General features: G+C 41.4%; 1 protein-coding gene across 1 annotated transcript in view; it reads left to right on the top strand.

Annotated features, from left to right (window-relative positions):
* The window catches only part of CD4H9orf85 (chromosome D4 C9orf85 homolog), a 108,371-nt gene that overhangs the window by 80,973 nt on the left and 4,284 nt on the right, over window positions 1-23,114 (top strand). The gene's annotated exons all lie outside the window — the stretch shown is intronic.

The following is a 23,114-nucleotide window of genomic DNA, read 5'->3' as shown; positions in this document are numbered from 1 at the left end:
ATTTTGTAATACTATGTTCTGTTCCACTATGTACCAATCTCTTGGGAATTGGGTAGGCTACAGAGGGCAGATTTTCCTTCAGATAATTTTTTTTATTATGCTCTGTAACTTGGTTTATGGACATGTTATAGCATGGCTATGAACGTTGAAGTACTTTCATTCATTCACTCATGCCATACTGTCCCAGGTGCTTTGGGAGGATCCACGGAAGGGTAAGGCTGTCTCTGCCCCAAGCGGTTTACAATCTACTTGGGGGAACTGAACATAAATATACACAAGTTAATTTTTTAAAACCATAGACATCTTCCATTTGTCCTAGATTTACTCTCCATCCTGCTGCACCCTATTCTGTGACCTGGCAGGCTGATTGTATGGGTTATATCCATGGGTGACCTTACCTTTTGGCTTCCAATTGGAATCATGTAATGGGGATCCCTGAAAGACAAGTCCAGATTCTTCCTCTGGCTCACTTCCTGTGTGGTCCCCATGGGCAAGCTGAGGATAAGTAGAGACATAGTCTGATGATTCTGTACATACAAGCCTTTCTTTCTTCCTGTTTCAGAAGGGCATTCTCATTGCTCCCTGAGGTCTAGAGGTGGTAATGATGTCATGTTCTTTCTAGCCTCAGGGTATTCTACTATGCTTTTGTGGATTTCCTCTACCCTACTCAGTTCCTGGTAAATAGTCTCTTTTTAAAATACTCCTTAAACTATCAAATTTCTTTATTTTTTCTTTATTTTCTTAAGTAAACTCTATACCTAATGTGGGGCTTGAATTCTCAACCCCCAAATCAAGAGCCACATGCTGTATAGACTGAGCTAGCCAGGTGCCCCTAAACTATCCAATTTTAGTGGGATATCTTTTTCTTCCTGAGATCTTGATTGACATAAAAAATTGCTCTCACAAGTGGCCCCAGAAAATAGACACTTAGAATGGGATTCTGAGTTTGGGTTGCCCATCTATTTGAAGAGCATTACGATGACTTATTTGCCAATGGAAAATGGGACACATAATCCCTGGTATACAGCAGCATTATGCTTATTCAGATTATCACTGCGTGGGTATGAGATAAGGCACAGGAGGAGGGCAAGGCATTGGGAGATCAGGTAGCCTTGGCACTCACTCATTATGGTGGTAATGTGAGAAATAAGTTCACTGACCCAAACAAAGGAGGGACTCAGAGACTTAGAGCACAGTGAAGCTGATCAAGGATCTTGCAAGAGTGGGTGTCTGAGGGACAGGCACACTCTGGTTGGTTACAGCAGGCCATTTATCTCCTGGCTTGAAGTCCCTCCTCTGATTCCTCATTGGCTGAGTACTTCAGAGGTACAGCCTTACCCAGAAGTCGCCTATGCACATTCCATGTAAGGCCAAAAAGCAGTCTGAACGGAACAAATGTACATTCCCTGAGGTGTCACAGAGACTTCAGTTCTTTGGCGCATGCTCATCGCAAAGCCCGTGAAAAATAAACCCGCAAAGTGGAGAGGGGAAGAAGAACCAGGAAGTGAAGTGTCTAAGGGCTTGGGACTCCATTGTGGTTAGGGGGTTCGCACGTATTTCCAATAGGTTGTAAACCTATTTTTAAGTAGACAGCACTGCTTTTATTTGGTATTTCTGAAAAGGAATCATCTCACTTCTCACAGTAATAATGATTATATAGATCATGGAGCCATCTGGCTTCCTTTAATAGTCCTAGAGACTGTACAGAGGATAAAGGAGATGTGTAACTGTGAGTTTCCAACTTAAGTGGATAATCAGAAAGCCTGGGTGGAAGCTTTCGAAGGAAGAGAGCACATCTCCTATAGTCGCTGAGCAGATGACATTGTGGTTACTGGTATAGAAAAGGTCAAGCGAAAATTCTGCAATTACACAACTCACCCCTTCAAGACAGTAAGCCGAAAGCCGTTCCCTGTCGCTGGAGGAATTCTAGAGGTTGGTGCAAGCACCAAACACTTGAAAGATGCAGTGATACGATTCTATCACATCCCCATTCCACTGTGTGTGTGGCTAGTGTAAAAGTCAGATGGGTTATGGAGATGATTATATATCACTGCAAACTTAAACAAATGGTAATGCCCATCAGAACCATGGCCTGGCTGCAGTATCATTACTAAAACAAATCAATGTAGTCCCATGTATCCATTTATAGCTACTGACTTAACAAATGCTTTTTTCCCATCTTTACCATTAATAACAATGAGAAGCATTTTGAAGCAGTTTGCCTTTGCAAGGCAGGGCAACAATATACCTGTACCGATTTGCCTCGAGGCCATGTGAACTCTCCTGCTTTCTGTTGTAAAACAGTCCAAAGGGACTTTAGTCATCTTGATAGTCTACTTCACATCAGTCTGACCCAAGGCATTGATGACATAACGTTAATTGGACCTAGGGAGAGTGAAGTAGCAAGTATCCTACACGTCTTAGTAAATCCCATTTATGCCAGAAGGTAGGAGATAAAGTCTGTGGAAGTTCAGGGGCCTGCCACATGTGTGATATCTTGAAGGGGTGCAACAGTCTGGGGCACATCTCTTTAAAGTGAGAGACAAGTTGCTGTATCTTGCATTTACCACCATGAAAGACGCAACGTACGTTGGTTCTCTGGATTTTGGAAGCAACGTATGCCACGTTGGAGCATGGTGTTCCAGCTCCATCTACCTAGCAAGCTGTGAGGCTAGTAGTTTGAGTAAGATCCAGAGCAAGAAAGCATTCTGAAGCAGGTACAGACTATGGTGCAAGCTTCCATGCCACCTGAGCCTCATGGCCTAGCAGACCCAATGATATTCAAAATGTCTGTGAGTGATAGACTGCCTTATGGAACCTCTGGCAATCCATAGTAGGGAACTCATAGCCTGCTGGCAACTATCACCCTTTGAAAGCAGCTCTGGCTTGCACCTGTGGCTTGGTGGAGACTGAAAGCCTCGCCATGGGCCATCATGTATGTGTGTGACCCAGACTACCCAACACAAATGGGAACCTCCACTGAACCATCAAACTCTGTATGTGCAGCAGCAATCCATTTTAAATGGAAGTGAGATACATGCAGTCAGTCCCATGCAGATCCAAGGGTCAAGTGAACTGCCAAGCAGATGACTCAGCCTCCTACACTGCCTGGTCCCCTGTTTCACTGCATGTGCATGGTCTTCTGGGAAGGTTTCTATGACCACTTGATGAAGGAGTATGGGTCTGGTATACTGTAGGATCTTCTGATATGCATCTGTAGCATCCGGTGTACAGCTTCATTTGATGGTGGCCCTGAAAGATCATGGGGAAGGGAAATCCTCCCAGTGGGCAGAACTTTGAACAGTACACCCGGTTGTCACTTTGTGTGAAAGAAGAGACTGTTCAGATCTCAGCTGATTCAAAAACCGTAGTAAACAGATTGTCCAGCTTGTTAGGGGCTTGGGGAAAACAGTATAGGAAAAAGAGTATCATGAAGGCATGGGGGGCGGGAGAAGGATGTTAAGGTATGTTTCAGAACAGAGACAGAGTATATACTACAGAAGATGCTCGTAATAGGTGGGTTGACCAGATAACTTGTCATGTGGATACCAGTTGATTTTTTTTCTAATTTTTTTAATGTTTATTTATTTTTGAGAGAGAGAGAGAGAGAGAGAGAGAGACAGAGCACAAGCAGGGAAGAGGCAGAGAGAGGGAGACACAGAATCCCAAGCAGGCTCCAGGCTCTGAGCTGTCAGCACAGAGCCCGATGCGGGGCTTGAACCCATGAACCGTGAGATTGTGACCTGAGCCAAAGTCAGATGCTCAACTGACTGAGCCTCCAGGTGCCTCATGGATACCAGTTGATTTCTTTCTCCAGCTACTCTGATGCTTTCTCAATGAGCCTACCTATGCACAGAGTGGCCATAAATGGCAGGGACAGAACTAGGCATAAGTTGAACAATATGGACTTCCCCTTATTTGGCTGCCATCATTGCCAACTGCCCCACCTGCCCACAACAAAGGCCAGCCTTTAGCTCTGATATGGACATTTGTGTAAAACAAGAAACAAATTAAAACATGAGCACAGGGCAATATATGAAAGTGTTGAATTACTATATTGTACACCTGAAACTAATAGAACACTGTATGTTAACTAACTGGAATTAAAATAAAAAGTAAATAAACATTAGGAACTTGATAAAAACATTAAATAAGTAATCAAATAGCTTAGCCTTCTCTCATTTTCTCTTTCACTTCCATTGATCAGACAAGGGCTTAGAGGAAATCTAGAAGGTTCAATACTTAGTTTCAGAAGTCCAGACGTTGACACTTGGGACTTAGGAGTCTCAGGCTTAGGATTTCTATTTAAAAAAAAAAAAAAAAAAAAGGAAAGAAAATAAGGGCTTAGTGCTAATTTGAACACTAATTCAGCTATGAGTATCCTTTGTGTTATAAAGGACTGACCCATAAACTTTTAAAATAATATATTTATTAAATATCCACTAGAATGGCTCAAATTAAAAAGACTAACCATATCAAATATTGGCAACAGTGAGGAAGTACTGGAATGCTCACACATGCTGGTGGGAATGTAAAATGAGACAACCACTTTGGAAAACACTTTGGCAATCTCTTGAAAAGTTAAACATGCATTTAGGCTATGGCTCAGTGTTTTCAATCCTAGTCCTTATCCAAGGGAAATGAAAGCCTGTACATACACCAAATTGTTCATGGCGGCTTTATTTACAAGAGCCCAACATTCCCCAATGTTTTGGGGAAAAACCCAAAATGTCCATCACAAGGTGAAAAGAGAAACTTTGCAATTCATGCAATTGAATACGACTCAGCAATAAAAAGGAGTGAATTACTGACACATGTAACAATATAAATGAATCTCAAAATGATTGTGCCAAATGAAAGGAGTGACATAAAAAAGTACATGCTGTATGATTTCATTTATATACAATTTTTAGAAAATGCAAACTAATCTACAGTGACAGAAAACAGATCAGTGGTTGTGTGGCATAGGAGGGAAGTTGGGAGGATTGGGAGGAGGAATCACAAAGGAGCACATGGAAGTTTTGGTGGTGATGGGTATGTCTATTACTTTGATCATGGTGAACGTTTCATGGATTTATATATAGGTCTAAACTCACCAAATTGTACATTTTAAATATATGCTAGCTGTAGTATATCCATTACTTCTCAGTAAAGTTGTTTATTTGTATTTATATATTTTTACTTATAATCGCATCCAGTAAAAAAGATTGTCTGGGTTTGATTAAGCATGTATTACAGGGGTTTCAACTGAGAAACAGATCACTGAAACCTTGCACAGTTAGCAAGAAGTGGGAAGGAAAAGGAAGAAAGGATGCTGTGTGCCAGGTACTTTTTAGGGTTTTCTGGGTTTTTTTGTTTTGTATTTACTTTTACGTACTCCTCATGTCACTCCTAAAAGACAGGTAACATTATCCTTTTTTGAAAGTAATCTCTACACCCAACATAGGGCTTGAATTCATGACCCCCCAGATCAAGAGTCACGTGCTCTACCAGCGGAGCCAGCCAGGCACCCTTAGAAGTAAGGAAACTTTAGCTCTGAGAGGAAAAGCAACCTAAGTCCATCTATATCTACTTCGTGTTCTTTTGCCTATACCATGCTGTCTGTCTCTGTCTCTGAAGCCAGATTTAAGTGGGCTTCATATGACAAATATAAATCAAAGTAAAGCTTTGGGAAAGGAGAAAGCAAATGGAGGGAAGCAACTCCAAAATGGCGACAGGGACAGCTGTATTCAGGAAACAGTGGACAAGCCAGCTCGACCAAGGAAAAGCATTCCTGTGGGGAAGCAGAGTCCAAAAGACTTCTAATGGTGAGCAGTCAGATTTTTGAAGGCCATGAACATCAGAACAGAAAGTTAGGACTTTGTCCATAGGCTGTGGATCTTAGTGAATAGCGGGACCGACTTGCCAATTAAGCAGGAGGCACAGTGTCTAGGACCCATGGTACATTCAGGAGTCTAAAAAAATATTTTAATTTTAATTTATCTCAACATGAAAGAAAAGAATATATAAAGTGAATGCAGTTTGGATCATATACATCCGTCTTTGTAATCATGCAGTTGTAAAATATATGTATATATTTAATATAATTACATATAGTTTTTTTCTGATGGAGAAAGAGACCCACGAAGGCAAAGTGCCTAGGGCCCATGGCGTCACAATGTGGCCCTGGATATGAGTAGGAGGATTCAGGAATGACTTCAGACTTTGGAAACTGCAAAGTTCACACCAAATGGCTAACTGTGTTATTGACTGAGATGGTGAAATCAGGAAAAGCAGTTTAGGGGAAATACTGCTCTGCTGAGTTGGAGGCTGATGCAGAAGTTCCGGACTTTGATCAGGGTGGTGGCTTTGGGGAAGAGGAGAAGTTCTTTGAACTGGGATCTAACTGGGATTGAGAAGAGAAAGTTGAATATGAGAAACCACCTCAGGAATTTCCCACCCCAACTGCTGGATGATCCCAGGCTTCCTCTCATTGCCGTGACAGGAAGAAAAGGGTTGAGAGATGGCTCTCACCTCTGAAGGCAGTGCTGGTTCATGACCTCCTGTGTCATTAACTTGAGCCTCTCTTGTCTCCTTCACGTCACCTCATTCTCTGTGGTCCTACACACTTATGTAGGTTACATTTTCATTTATAGAGTATTTGAATTTAACTGTAATGTCATAATAATATTAGCAATCACAGTTTTTATTTGTAAGAACTTTCAAGTGCAAAAGTATTTTCTAGTAAGTGTTTTATAGGATATAATGTGCACAAGAGATAGGAGAGGCAGATGACTCGATTTCCCACTCCACAGATGAAAGAGCTTGACAGAGCTCCCCGTCTTTGGTAGAACTGGGATAAAGATCATACCCCTTGACTCCCAATTCTCTTTCACCCTTACCACCAGCAGCAGTAAGCTTAGATTTAAAGGAAGTCGAAGTCGTCATCACTTTGCGGGTTACAATTCAATTTTACAATACCAAAAACTTCTTTATTTTTTTTAAGTTTTATTCACTTTATTTATTTATTTATTTATTTATTTATTTATTTATTTATTCATTTTAAGTTTCCTCTCTTCCTTTCTTCCTTTATCCACTGTCTCTCACTCCCCTCCTCCTTTTCCCTCTACCTTCCTCCCTTTTGTGTTCACATCTTGACATTGCTTCCCCAGTATTTGTCTTCCATTCACCATCATTCTGTCTCCTGCATCTGCATTTAAACAGCTGCAATGTCATCAAATAGCCCTATCACACTTCCCTCCTGCTTGCTCGATAAACTTGCATTTCCGGAGTAAATCCATAAACTTTTTACCAGTATATGTTCAAACAATCCAGTTAGAAAATGGGCAAAGAATATGAAGAGACATTTCACTGAAGAGGATATTTGGGTGGCAAATGAACACACAAAAAGATGTCCAACATCGTTAGCCCTTAAGGAAATGCAAATGAAAACCACAGTATGATATCACTATGCTTCTGTTATAACTGCTAAAATAAAACATAGTGACAAGACCAAATGCTGGCAATAGTGAGGAGAAATTAGATCTCTCACGCATTGCTGTTGGGCAGGTAACATGATACCCACTCTGGAAAATAGTGTCTTAAAGTACTGGGGCGCCTGGGCATCTCTGTCAGTTGAGCATGTGACTCTTGATTTCAGTTCTGGTCATGATACCAGGGCCATGGGATCGAGCCCTGTGTTGGGCTCTGCACTGAGCATGGATCCTGCTTGAGGTTCTCTCTCTCTCTCTCTCTCTCTCTCTCTCTCTTACTCTCTCTCTCCCTCTCTCCCTCTCTCCCCCTCTGTCCCTCTTCTCCACTTGTGTTCTCTCTCTCTCTCTCTAAAATAAAAAAAAAATTAAGAAAAATACTAAACACACACTTAGTGTATGAGTTATAATCGTACAACCTGAGCATTTATCCCAGAGAAATGAAAACTCATGTTTGCACAAAACCTGCACACAAATGTTCATAGAAGGTTTACTTGTAATAGCCTCAAACTGCAAACAATCAAAATGCCCTTGATAAGGGAATGATTCAACAAACCATGGTACAATGATACCATCAAATACTATTCAGCAACAAAAGGAACAAACTATTGGTACAACAACTTCATGGATCTCAAGGGCATTGTGCTAAATGGAAATAAGTGAATCTTAAGAGGCTGCATGTTATATCATTCCATTGATGTGAGATTCTCAAAATGATGAAATTATAGAGATGGAAAACAGATTAGCAACAGCCTGGAGTTAGGGATGTTACTGGGGGAGAAGGTGGGGTAGCACAAGGGAGATCTTTGTGGGGTGGGATAGTTTTATATCCTGATTACAGTAGGGTTGCATGAATCCACATGTGATGAAATGGCATAGAACTATGCCATTGCATAGCATCAATGTCAGTTTCCTGATTTTGTTATTGTCCCCTATTACACTATAGTTACATAAGAGGTAATCATTGGGGAAGACTGGATGAAGTCTACAGGAGAACTTGACTCCATTGTGTCTACTATTTTTGCAAGTTTCTGTGACCCTGTAATTATTCTAAAATAAAAGTTTAGGGACGCCTGGGTGACTCAGTCTGACTCTTGATTGTGCTCAGGTCATGATCTCACAGTTCATCAGTTTGAGCCCCATGTGGCAGAAGCTTTTCTTTGCTTTTTTTAAATGTAGTAAAATGTAGCAATTAGCCAATTTTTAATGACTACTAAAAATATCTAGTAATGTCTTCATTATTTCAAAGATATGAAAAAATTCCCATATGTTTTCATTAATTTTTTTTTTTAAGCGTTTATTGGTTTTCAGAAACTGAGACAGAGTGTGAGTGGGGGAGGTGCAGAGACAGAGGGAGACACAGAATCCCAAGCAGGCTCCAGGCTCTGAGCTGTCAGCACAGAGCCCGATGCAGAGCTCAAACCCACAAACTGTGAGATCATGACCTGAGCCAAAGTTGGACACTTACCTGACTGAACCACCCAGGCACCCCCCATATATTTTCTTTCTAGAACTTCACATTTTACACTTAAGTCTTTGATCCACTTGGAATTTTCTTAGAGTAAGGTGTAAGATATGGTTCCAACTTAATTTCCAGATTTCAGTCTTTCCTGCCTTCTCCATACTTGGGGACTTTTGGACTTCTCTCTGATCATCAGTGGGGAGCTGTTTTTAGCTTTAGCCAGAAATATTTCTCAGGTGGTCAAGTTCAGTCCTCCTGGATTAAGGCTGGCTCTTCTTTTGGACCTAATATCTCATCACTTAACCTTATGGAGAATTTATTCCTGGATAATCTGAATCAGTTTGTGATTTCTTGTTTTGTTTTGACCAGAAGCAGTGCATAAAAAAATTACAATGCCCAGGGATCAGCACTTGCTTCCAGAGCTCTCCTGAGCATGCAACCAGCATCAGGTATCATCACTGGTCATGTTGCATTTCTAGGATTTGTAGATTCAGAGTGGATAGAGAGTAATAGTTGGATTTAGGGGTGTGGCAGTGGCCCTAACTGCATCAGAAGAGAGCCTATAGTTTTGGGGTGACCTCCTGGTTTGTCCCTGACTCTCCCTGTGGTGGATGGGAAAGTAAGAATAGAGGAAGCTATGGGAATGCAAGCTGGTGCAGCTGCTCTGGAAAACAGTATGGAGGTTCCTCAAAAAACTAAAAATAGAACTACCCTACGACCCAGCAATTGCACTACTAGGCATTTATCCAAGGGATACATGTGTGCTGTTTTGAAGGGACACATGCAGCCCCATGTTTATAGCAGCACTATCGACAATAGCCAAAGTATGGAAAGAGCCCAAATGTCCATTGGTGGATGAATGGATAAAGAAGAAGTGGTATATATATACAATGGAGTATTACTCAGCAATCAAAAAGAATGAAATCTTGCCATTTGCCACTACGTGGATGGAACTGGAGGGTATTATGCTAAGTGAAATTAGTCAGTCAGAGAAAGACAAAAATCATATGACTTCACTCATCTGAAGACTTTAAGAGACAAAACAGATGAACATAAGGGAAGGGAAACAAAAATAATATAAATACAGGGAGGGGGGCAAAACAGGGAGACTCATAAATATGGAGAACAAGCAGAGGGTTACTAGAGGGGTTGTGGGAGTGGGGGGATGGGCCAAATGGGTAAAGGGCACTAAGGAATCTACTCCCGAAATCATTGTTGCACTATATGCTAACTAATTTGGATGTAAATTAAAAAAAAAAAAAAAAAGAATAGAGGAAGCTGGTCCGACATTCACCTCCTTCTTGCTCATATGCCCGAACATAAGCAGGGGTTTGCATCTGGCCCCTGTGCTGATTGATCTGTGACCATTTGCTACCGGTTGTTAAATATTTTTAATATCCGTACCCGACCCCCCACCTCCAGTAGAGGCTTTGTTCTACTTTCTCTTGGCTACAGAATTTAGTTTCAGAGGTCATAACTTGACCCTGTTGGTTTCTCAATCACATGATATTTACTGAAAATTGGGATCTGCCCTACCTGATGATGGATGTTTTTATTTTGAAGTCCTGTTGGGACTTTCTTTTTGTAACTATGTCTCCATGAGCATTTTAAAGGGGAGCCAGATGGATGACTCAGCCAGGGTTCTTTAGCTGCCCACATAACCAGGAAGAGCTTAGAAGCAGGTTTTAGAGCCAACCCCTGGAAGTTGTATCTATTTTTTGGTTTAACCTGTCTAGAAGTTGGTGTGCTAATAATTGTAAATAATATAATGGTTTACTGGATTGTTCTTTGTCGAGTTAAGAAACAATGGCTATAGGAGAACCAAATACTAGAAAGCGTCGTCTCCCTGAACTTGTGATCTCCTAGGGCCGTGGGTTGTAACTGGGGGTGTGTCAGGATCACCAGAAGCTTAAAGACCCAGATGCCTCGCTCTTACAGCTCCCATCCGGCCCTCCTGGCAGGTGGGTACTTGAGAACATGGGGGTAGATGTTTGACAAGGGACAAAGGAAGACTCGTCTGCTTAACCTACTTACTGATGTTCACCCAACCTCATCTGATAGGGTTAACTCTTTACTCCCAGTGTTTCATCCACTTGGAGTCTCCATCAAACATGTGGAAAAGAATAACTCATTGTGAGCTTCCACCTAGTAGCCTCACCTCACCAGGGCTCCCTTTTTCATGCTATAATGTTGCTCTACTTCTCATGATCTTTGAAATAGATTTAAGTGAATGGCTAATGCTTTCCTGCCTTAAAAAGAAAAAAAGAGAGGGGTGCCTGGTTGGCTCAGTCAGAAAAGCATGCAACTCTAGATTTTTGGGTCATGAGTTTGAGCCACATATCGGGTGTAGAGATTACTAAAACAAAACAAAACAAAACAAAAAAATAAATAAAGTGATCCGCTATATTAAATTATCTGCTGATGGTTACACAGGCTCCTGACAGTCTATGCATCAGTGTCTCTTTTCACTCTACTATGTAGTCTCCCAATAAAACAGAGTTGAACCAATTGATCTCTGAGAATGCAAAAATTTAAAAAAATCTTGAAGATTCTTGACTGTTTTACTAATAACTCTGTCAACAGCACCTGCAAGCTCCAGAGCCTTCTATTTCTAACTATAAATTAGTGAATAAATTGAATTCTTTTTTTAATTTTATTTTTTAATTTTAATTTTTCAAGTAAACCCTATGCCCAATGTGGCTCCCAAACTCATCATACTGAGATCAAGAGTTGTATTGCTCTACTGACTGAGCCAGCCAGGCGCCTCTCTATTTATTTATATTTACCAGTGTGTTAGCCAATTTTGTTTACCTCCTCCCCCTTTTTCCTTCTGTCTCCTGTGATCATTTTCAATTTTTTTTTAATGTTTTATTTAGTTTTTGAGAGACAGAGAGCACACGCAAATGGGGGAGGGACAGAGAGAGGGGGACAGAAGACGTGAAGCAGGCTCTACTCTGATAGCCTGACAGCAGTCTGAGGTGGGGCTCAGACTCAGGAGCCCTGAGATTATGGCCTGAGCCAAGCAACTGAGCCACCCAGGCAGCCCTCATTTTCCATCTTTAAGAATGTCTTTTAACATTTCCCTAGTGAGGGAGTCATTTGGTGATAAGCAATCTTAGTCTTTGTTTTTCTAAGGAGGAAAAGTTGTAGGGAGTATATGGTTGTGGTTCAGCGTCTCCAGCCTGGCACTCATTCTGTGATTCCCTTTCCTTTTGTAGGGTCCATCTTTTGTGTATCCCATGCTGCTCCCTGTGTTGTTCTTGTTGTTGTTGTAAATCCTTTATTTTGTGAAGCCTGCTTTACAGTGGCATCTTAAACAGGGGCATGTCAGATATAGTTTTGGAGCCTTTGCATATCTATAAATGTCTTTGTTTTACCTTCATACAAGATTTGTAATTTGATATAGAGTTTGGCAGGCGTGCCTCCTTGAACATTGTAAATAAACGTCCTAACACCTTTCAGTATTGCCCTTGAGAATTAAATGTCCTTTTGATTCCCCATTGTCTGTGACTGTTTTTCCTCTCTGAAAGTGGTGAGAATCCTTAATTTATGTTGTTTCTCCAAAATTTTATGATTGTATGCTGGGAGTCTTTTTCATTTATTTAAATCAGGCAATTGGTGAGCAGTTTCAACCTGAAGACTATGTTCTTCTAGTCTGGACTTTTTTCTTTAATCTCAGTTCTTTGATAATTGTATTCCTTCCATTTTATCTGTTCACTTTTTCTGGAACTGCTATGAGTTACCTGATAGGTATCTATGATTTCTTCTCTCAGTCCATTGTCTTTTCTCCCTTATTTCCATATCTTTTTCTTTTATAGTTCTACTATCTGGGAGATTTGCTTAATTTTTGTAGTCTGGCCTTTCTACTGAATTTTTTAAGAACTCTGATTTTTCCAGAACTTTTTAAAATTTTTATTCTTTTTTCATAGCACCCTGTTTGGTTTTTATGGGTGAAATATATTCTCTCATCTTGCTGAAAATAATGATAATATCTAAAAAGAGTATATTCTGCTTCATATGTTATACCTGTTTTCTTTGGATTCTTCTTCTGTACACGTTTTCTGTATTTTTCCTACTTGCTTTCAGCAAATGATAGCTATCCTTTGATTCTTTAAAAAAAATTTTTTTTAACATTTATTTATTATTGAGAGACACAGAGCATAAGCAGGGGAGGGGCCGAGAGATGGAGAGACACAGAATCTGAAGTAGGTGTCTCTATGCGGGGCTCAAACCCACAAACCGTGAGATCATGACCTGAGCAGAAGTCGGACGCTTAACTGACTGAGCCATTCAGGCGTCCCTAGCTGTCCTTGATTCTTAACAAACAGCACATTCTATGAAGGGAGATTAAGAGAAAAGGGATAAAAAAGACTCGCTTTTACTGCTATTGTTTTGAACTAAGCACCTAATTCTTTTTTTTTTTAATTTATTTTTATTTATTTTTGAGAGACAGAGAGAGAGAGAGAGCAAGTCGGGGAGGGACAGAGAGAGGGAGACAGAATCCCAAGCAGGCTTTGTGCCATAAGCACAGAGTCCAATGTGGGGCTTGAACTCATAAACCAGGAGATCATGACCTGAGCTGAAGTCGGTCGCTCAACCAACTGAGCCACCCAGGCGCCCCTGGGGGACTTTTAATAGTGTTGACTACTATAGTAAGGACATATTTCTTTGTCTTGAGTTTTGAGGTCCCATACATACTTATTAGAGCCCTAGAGCCCTAGTTAGGAGGACTGGGTTCTACTTCCTGGTTGTTACTGTGTGATCATTGGTGTATCTGAACCTCGGTTTCCTCATGTGTAAAATGGAATCCATTTCCCTCACTGGGCCATTAATGGGGATCAAATGTGGTAAACCAGTTGTCTTCAGCCCTGAACCATCAGTCCAAATGCTCTTAAATCCCTCCATTCCACAAAGATATGCAAGTGTAACACTTGCTCTCCAGGAGGCCATTCTTTCAGGAAAGATTACTTTTTGGCTGAGAGTTGGCAAACAGCTGCCACATTTTAATTTACTGTGATTTTTTTTTGTTTGTTTTCTTGTTTTTGTTTTGTTTCCTAACCTGGTCCAGTTCCAGTTTGTTGGCATCTGGATGAGAATCCTGAGGCCATATTCTTTTATTCAGCCTCTGATTGGTCTTTTAAAAACAAACATGGTTGCATGACGTTGATGTCAGGAAAATGACTTTAATCCATTAGTCACCTTGGGTAGATAAGACAGGTGGCCACTGCACGTACAAAGGAATAATCCACAGTGACTAAGGCAAAAAGTAATCCCTTTCAGAACCAGGTCAAGCAGTTTATTTAGAGCTAGGGTGGTGACTCAGCCTGTTGAGGCTTGTACTTCCAGGTTGGGGGACCTGTGAGGTGTTTTGGGAGTGTGTGTGTAGCTTGGTGGGAAGAGTGATTTATCCTTCTGGAAGAGTCGCTTTGCATCTCTGTCTCTCTGTCTCTGTCTTTCTCTCTTGGTCTCTCCATCTTCCTCTCTCTCATTTGCTCTGGCTCTCACACTCTTTATAACTCCCTTTTGTTCTTTCTCTTCAGACTTGCTTTGACTCCTCTTTCTCCCCGGCACATTCTTTTAAGGTCTCCTGCAAGGCTTTTGCCTGAGGCCTGACAGGGCAGGGGAGGGAAGAAGACTGGTAGGTCTGTGGCTGCCCCTGGTGGAGCCTGTTCTGCACCCTTTCTATTACTCTTTTGTCCATTCCATTCTCTACCCTGTCCTCCGTTTGGAACCCAGTGATGTCCAAAGAGATGCTTTAATGGGAGTCTAGATGCTATGATCATCTTTCTTGTGACTTCTCATTGCCCCCACTCTTGATGTAGTCTGTGTTTTTGTTGTTGTTCTTGTTGTTTGAGAGAGAGAGAGAGAGAGAGAGAGAGAGAGAGAGAGAGAGAGAGAATCTTAAGCAGGCTCCACACTCAGCATGGAGATCATGACCTGAGCCACAATCAACAGTCAGACACTCAACCGACTGAGCCACCAAGGTGCTCCTAGTCTATGTTTTAAAGACCCCCTAAGTCTTTGGAAATATTTCTGTGGAAGAAAACATGAGAGAGCTTTACCAGCCCTTTATCTGCAAGAGGCACACAACTGCAAATGAACAGATAAAAAGGGAAACATAATTGGGGGCGGTTAATTTTAGTTCCCAAGAGGATCATAGAGGACATCAAAGAGTAGCTAGGGATTGATTATCTGTAAGGAAAAAAATGTGATGCATATTTTTCTTCAAAAACAACCCAAAGTCATGACAAGCCATGACACAAATAAATACAAGACTAGTAATTAAGCACAGGTTTCTAAGATAATGATCCAAGAAAGACATAGTACAGAGATAAAGAGGAATACACCCGTATTTATTGAGCCTGTGTGCTATCTGGAAAGCTGTTGCAATAAATGATAAAAATAATAAATGATTCAAAGTTCTTGGGCTAAATATAGCTGGGTAAGAACGAGTAACACTAGCAAAGTAGACTGTATTTCTGTGCACGAAGAGATGTTGTGAGCCATAATTCCATTCACTTCAGACATTTGTTAGGCACACACCAGAGACAAAGCTTTGTTCTAGAAATTGGAAGGAGCTCTACAATAAATAAGCCACTGTTATTAAGGAAATAAAGATTTTCTATTTCATATGTATTTCAGTTAATCAGATTAATGTGTTTCTTGTGTTGTACTCTGTGTTATTGCTCATTGGTCTTATTCCTACTAAGGCCGGGGGAGGATAAAACTTGTTACTCTCTCTATAGGGGATGTTCATCTGCCCTAAAGGAAGGAGCTGGGGAAGAGAGGCCACTCTCAGCCAGAAAGCTAGAACTCAGAGGGTTCTCAAAACTCAGAGCTACAAAGTATAAGCCGCATATACGGCTGGGAGGAGCTCTGTGGTTTGTTGTTGTTGTTATTGTTGTTGTTGTTGTTTGATTGTTTTCCTCCAGAGCCTTAAGCAAGGCCTCCTTGCAATGTTCCGGCTTTGTTTTCTCTGTACTTCTGATCATACAAAGAAGGGTCTCGGATGCTTTGTGCACAGTGGTTCTCACAAAGTTGGTCTCTACCAGCAACATCAGCCTCCACCTGGGAAATCATCAGTAATGCACATTCTTAGATCCCACCCAGACAAACTGAATCCGGAATTCAGGGTGGGGCCCAGGGATGTGTCCAGCCTCTGGGGGCATTCTGACGCTGGCTCCTGTGGAGACCCACTACTGCGCCTAAGAACTGAGGGAGAACAGCGCCCTCTGGAGGCCCTGTGGTCACAGCAGCCTTGGAAAAGGATCCCTCTCCAGGGGAAAGGGGGACAAAGTCAGGGTTTCCAAGCCCGTCTGTCCCTTCCCGCCCGGAGACTTCTACCATGGTCAGTTTTGGAGGCTCCGGATTGATTTAATTAATGGATATTGCTCTTCTCTTCATAGAAGTCCAGGCTCTCAAGAATTTTAATTTGAGTATTTACTGTTCCGGGTACTTTTTCCAGTTCTGGCGTTCCTATCACTCGTCTACCTCCGGTGCTTGTGCTTAAACAGCCCTCTCAGCTGGTCTGCGGTGCCTCTGCCACGCGTCCCTTTCCGTTCTCAGCTTTTCCCTCTCTTCCTCACGCAGAAGAGTGTTGTTTCCTTTCCTCTGTGCTCGCGTAGCTCTTGCTACAGCAACACCTCTCACTGTGTGTCAGTTAGCAACTGAGTCCCCTCTCTAGGATGGAGGGCAGGGAAGACATTCTGATCCTTTTTATCCGCCAGCATTTAGCACAGTGCCTGGTTAACAACGGGTGATTGGAAAATGGTTTCCAAATGAATAAATGGATGAATGTAACCCATAGTCTAGTTATGTAGAACTAGTTTCTGTTCCTAGAATGTCCCACCTGTCTTCCTCCATGCAGTCCCTTTCAATGTGAAATGCCCTCCCTTGTGCATCTGTGGCCTCCCCGGGTCTTACTTATACCTGTTATTTTGACTGTTCAATAAACACGTTGGGGGTGAACTGTAGAGTATAGACTATGCACTTGATCAGGCAGGGCCACCAGCGGGCAAGTTTGCTAAGTCACACTGTTCCCAAAGGGCATACATGGTAAAAATAGCACAAATAACAATAATAACATTAATCTATAATATTAATGGGTTACATTGATTGAGTTCTTAGCGTGTGCTAAGCCTTTTACATACATTATTTAATTCTTAAATTAGCCGATGAGAAAAGTGTCAGTATCTGTAAAATAATAGAGGCATTAGAGGGGTTAAATAATTTGCCCAAAGAAGTGTCAAAGTAAAGATTAAAATCCAGATCTGGCTGACTCCAAAGTCAACTTGAAGCTAAATTGATCACTGACAAAATATATAAGTAGTAGAGACTTTGGTAGGGCAGAATTGTGAATCTAAACATAGCAAAAAAACTGAACTCATATGCCACTCCATGAGCAAACTGATATTTATTGAGCACCTCATATGGGGCAGGTAACTTTCTAGGAGCGAGAGGATATAGGGGGTGAATAAGACAGGCAAGATCCCTGCTCTCAGGGAAGTTACTTTCGTTCTTTTTTCCTTCTTCTTTAAAAAAATGTTTATTTATTTGTTTATTTTGAGAGAGAGAGAGAATCCCAAGTAGGCTCCGGGCTATCAGCACAGAGCCCGATGCAGGGCTTGAACTCAGGAACCGTGAGATCATGACCTGAGTTGAAATCAAGAGCCGGATGCTTAACCCAGGCACCCCATCAAGGAAAGTATTTTCTAGTAGGACAGTCTCTTTGAGGAGATAACATTTGAGCAAGCCATGGATAAGTAGAAGCCATGGGAAGCTTGGGGAAGAGTCTGTTTCAGGTAAAAAGAAGGAAGGGAAAAGGCCCCGAGGCTAGGAAAACTGGTGGAGGGACCAGCAGCCACAAACCACAAGTGGAATTGACTTTGGATCAAGCTTCTGGCTCACAGGTACTGTAAGAGTGGGAGCCAAACCCAGATTGTGAGTGGCCCAGAAGTTGAAGGTAAGCACAGTGAGTTTTACGTCATCTAGGAGACTGGGTTCTACATTCTGCTGGATATTTCCTACTTTGTTGCCTTTTTAGAGTACTTTTGCAACAACTGAGCTACTTTCTCTCTGATGCTCCATTTACAGTGGCAAGATCCAATTCCCACAGTCTGTAGGGATAACATGGAGAGTCAGGAGGGAGGCCCAAGTGAGAGCGGATCTTTTGGTAAGGACACATAACTGAGAAACAGAGCTAGAGCAGAGCCAAAGTCAATCTGCTTTTTATGATCACAATGCCCTAACAGTTGCATACAAGGTCCTGTTTTGCTGGGACAGACCATTCCCCACAGCAGCCCCGCTGGCATGTTGCCGCTTCGGCTCCAAATCCAGTTCACGAGGCCCTTTTGCTCCTTCTTCTTTGACTCCGTATTTGACATCTTCCACGTGGTGTCTCCTGGGTCTGGCTTCCCTCTCAGTGATGGTTGCCTTCTTATGGGTGCTGTGAGGCTCTCTCTCCTTTGTCTGGGGCTCACAGCCCTCCTCTTCACAAAAGGACTTCCCCACACCGTGCCACATGGTGTGTTCTAAAGTGATACTTCCTTCAGAATGTCCCTAAGAAAGAAGGACTCTGGGATGTGTGGAGCTCCTCTGCTCTCTTGGCCATGGCCAGTCACTGCAGTACCTCCCCCAGGACACCTGCATCCCTACACCTTTGTGGAGCATGTCGGTATGTATTCATGCAGAAATATTTAAGGAGCATCTCTCTTAGGCCAGGTGCCATCTGTAGACACTGGGTGGGGAGAGCTGTCAACCAAACAGACATGGCCCCTGCTGTCAGAGAAAACTGTTAAGTGAATAAAGCAAGATAATTTCAGATGATGATAAGTACCATGAGGAAAATAACAGAGAGTGATGTGGTAGCAATTGGGGGCAGGGAACCCAGACTAGGCCGGCTGTGTGAGCCTCCAAGAGGGATATTTGACAGACGCACACAACAGAGCACACAGTCTGGGAAGGTCTGGAGGAGGAACGTTACAAGCAGGGGAAAACAGGGCAAAGTTGCAGAACTATGAGTAAACGTGGTGTTTCACGAATAGAAAGAGGCCAATGTACATGGAGCAGAGGGAGGGGAAGGGAGGTGTGGGGGTGAGATCTGAAGGCAAAGCCCATGCTAAGGAGTTTAAATTTTGTTCTAGAGACAAAGGGGAGCCACTAAGCAGGTGAGTGACCCCATATTATTTACATATACACAAATTATATTATATTACTTATCTCATTTAATCGTCTCAAGAGATCACCAGGTCTCTTTTTTTTTGTTTTTTTTTTTTAAATTTTTTTTAATGTTTATTTATTTTTGAGAGAGACAGACAGAGACAGAGCACAAGCGGGAGAGGAGCAGAGAGAGAGGGAAACACAGAATCCAAAGCAGGCTCCAGACTCTGAGCTGTCAGCACAGAGCCTGACGCAGGGCTTGAACTCCCAGATTGTGAGATCATGACCTGAGCTGAAGCTGGAGGCTCAACCGGCTGAGCCATCCAGGCGCCCCACTTTATTTTGTCTTTAAATTCCACATATGAGTGAAATCATATGGTATTTGTTTTCCTTTGATTTATTTCACCTAGCATTATACCAGATCCATCCATGTTGTTGCAAATGGTATGATTCCATTCTTTATTATGACTAATATTCCATTGTGTGTGTGTGTGTGTGTGTGTGTGTATCCCATCTTCTTTATCCATTCATCTATTGATGGGCACTTTGGTTATTGTAAATAATGTTGCAGTAAACTTAGGCGTGCATACATCTTTTCAAATTAGTGTTTCATTTGTTTTTTTTAAGTTAATTAATTTTTTATTTTTAAAATTTTCTAAATGAAATTGTCAAATTGGTTTCCATACAACACCCAGTGCTCATCCCAACAGGTGCCCTCCTCAATGCCCATCAACCACTTCCCCCTCCCCTCTCCACCCCCCATCAACCCTCACTTTATTCTCAGTATTTAAGAGTCTCTTATGGTTTGCCTCCTTCCCTCTCTGTAACTTTTTTCTTTCCCCCTTCTCCTCCCCCCTGGTCTTCTGTTGAGTTTCTCAGGATCCACATATGAGTGTAAACATATGGTATCTGTCTTTCTCTACCTGACTTATTTTATTTAGCATAACACGCTCCAGTTCCATCCACGTTGCTACAAGTGGCCAGATTTCATTCTTTCTCATTGCCAAGTAGTATTCCATTGTGTATATAAACCACATCTTCTTTATCCATTCATCAGTTGATGGACATTTAGGCTCTTTCCATAATTTGGCTATTATTGAAAGTGCTGCTATAAACATTGGGGTACAAGTGCCCCTATGCATCAGCACTCCTGTATCCCTTGGGTAAATTCCTAGCAGTGCTATTGCTGGGTCATAGGGTAGATCTATTTTTAGTTTTTTGAGGAACCTCCACACTGTTTTCCAGAGTGGCTGCACCAGTTTGCATTACCACCAACAGTGCAAGAGGGTTCCCGTTTTTCCCCATCCTCGCCAGCATCTATAGTCTCCCGATCTGTTCATTTTAGCCACTCTGACTGGTGTGAGGTGAAATCTCAGTGTGGTTTCGATTTCTGTTTCCCTGATGAGGAGAGACGTTGAGCATCTTTTCATGTGCCTGTTGGCCATCTGGATGTCTTCTTTAGAGAAGTGTCTGTTCATGTCTTCTGCCCATTTCTTCACTGGATTATTTGTTTTTTTGGGTGTGGAGTTTGGTGAGTTCTTTATAGATTTTGGATACTAGCCCTTTATCTGATATGTCATTTGCAAATATCTTTTCCCATTCCATCGGTTGCCTTTTAGTTTTGTTGATTGTTTCCTTTGCAGTGCAGAAACTTTTTTCTTGATGAGGTCCCAATAGTTCATTTTTGCTTTTAATTCCCTTGCCTTTGGAAATGTGTCAAGTAAGAAATTGCTGCAGCTGAGGTCAGAGAGGTTTTTTCCTGCTTTCTCTTCTAGGGTTTTGATGGGTTTTCAGCAATTTTGAGTTTATTTTTTGTGAATGGTGTAAGAAAGTGGTTTAGTTTCATTCTTCTGCATGTTGCTGTCTAGTTATCCCAGCACCATTTGTTAAAGAGACTGTCTTTTTTCCATTGGATATTCTTTCCTGCTTTGTCAAAGATGAGTTGGCCATACAGTTGTGGGTCCAATTCTGGAGTCTTTATTCCATTGGTTTATGTGTCTGTTTTTGTGCCAATACCATGCTGTCTTGATGATTACAGCTTTGTAGTAGAGGCTAAAGTCCGGGATTGTGATGCCTCCCGCTTTGGTCTTCTTCTTCAAAATTACTTTGGCTATTCAGGGCCTTTTGTGGTTCCATATGAATTTTAGGATTGCTTGTTCTAGTTTTGAGAAGAATGCTGGTGCAGTTTTGATTGGGATTGCATTGAATGTGTAGATAGCTTTGGGTAGTATTGACATTTTAGCAATATTTATTCTTCCAATCCATGAGTACGGAATGTTTTTCCATTTCTTTGTATCTTCTTCCATTTCCTTCATAAGGTTTCTATAGTTTTCAGCATGCAGATCTTTTACATCTTTGGTTAGGTTTATTCCTAGGTATTTTATGATTCTTGGTGAGATTGTGAATGAAATCAGTTTCTTTATTTGTCTTTCTGTTGCTTCATTATTAGTGTATAAGAATGCAACTGATTCCTGTGCATTCATTTTGCATCCTGTGACTTTGCTGAATTCATGTATCAGTTCTAGCAGATTTTGGTGGAGTCTTTCGGGTTTTCCATGTATAATATCATGTCATCTGCAAAAAGTGAGAGCTTGACTTCATCTTTGCCGATTTTGATGCCTTTGATTTCTTTGTGTTGTCTGATTGCTGATGCTAGAACTTCCAACACTATATTAAACAACAGCGGTGAGAGTGGACATCCCTGTCGTGTTCCTGGTCTCAGGGGGAAAGCTCTCAGTTTTTCCCCATTGAGGATGATATTAGCTGTGGGCTTTTCATAAACGGCTTTTATGATGTTTAAGTATGTTCCTTTCTATCCCAACATTCTTGAGGGTTTTTATTAAGAAAGGATGCTGAATTTTGTCAGATGCTTTTTCTGCATCGATTGCCAGGATCATATGGTTCTTATCTTTTCTTTTATTAATGTGATGTATCACACTGATTGATTTGCAAATATTGAACCAGCCCTTCAGCCCAGGAATGAATCCCACTGGATCATGGTGAATAATTCTTTTTATATGCTGTTGAATTCGATTTGCTAGTATCTTTTTGAGAATTTTTGCATTCATATTCATCAGGGATATTGGCCTCTAGTTCTCTTTTTTGCTGGGTCTCTGTCTGGTTTGGGAACCAAAGTAATGCTGGTTTCATAGAATGAGTCTGGAAGTTTTCCTTCCCTTTCTATTCTTTGGAACAGCGTGAGAAGGATAGGTATTATCTCTGCTTTAAATGGCTGGGAGAATTCCCCAGGGAAGCCATCTGGTCCTAGACTCTTATTTGTTGGGAGATTTTTGATAACTGATTCAATTTCTTCGCTGGTTATGGGTCTGTTCAAATTTTCTCTTTCTTCCTGTTTGAGTTTTGGGAGTGTGTGGGTGCTTAGGAATTTGTCCATTTCTTCGAGGTTGTCCAATTTGTTGGCATATAATTTTTCATAGTATTCCCTGATAATTGCTTGTATTTCTGAGGGATTGGCTGTAATAATTCCATTTGCATTCATGATTTTGTCTATTTGGCTCCTCTCCCTTTTCTTTTTGAGAAGCCTGGCTAGAGGTTTATCAATTTGGTTTATTTTTTTCAAAATACCCAGTAGTGGGATTACTGGATCATATGGTAATTCTATTTTTAATTTTTTGAGGAGGAATGTATTTCTTTGTTTTTAAGTGTATTTATTTTTTTTAGTAAACTCTATACCCAACGTGTGATTTGAACCTGTGAGTCACACACTCTTCTGACTGAGCCAGCCAGGCACACCTGGGAATGTTTCTTTTTCTTTTTTAAATAAATTTTTCTTTTATTTTTTTAGGCTTATTATTATTATTATTATTATTAATTTGAGAGAGAAAGATAGAACATGAGAAGTTGAAGGTTAGAGAGAAAGGGAGAGAGAATCCCAAGCAGGTTCTGCACCTTCAGTGCAGAGCCTGATGCAGGGCTCAAACTCACAAACCATGAAATCATGACCTCAGCTGAAATCAAGAGTTGGACGCCCGACTGACTGAGCCACCCAGGCACCCCGGGAATAT

The sequence above is a fragment of the Acinonyx jubatus genome, chromosome D4, assembly GCF_027475565.1.
Source record: "Acinonyx jubatus isolate Ajub_Pintada_27869175 chromosome D4, VMU_Ajub_asm_v1.0, whole genome shotgun sequence".
NCBI lineage: Eukaryota > Metazoa > Chordata > Mammalia > Carnivora > Felidae > Acinonyx > Acinonyx jubatus.
Note: the sequence above shows the minus strand (reverse complement) of the source record. Positions and strands in the feature narration are given on the sequence as shown.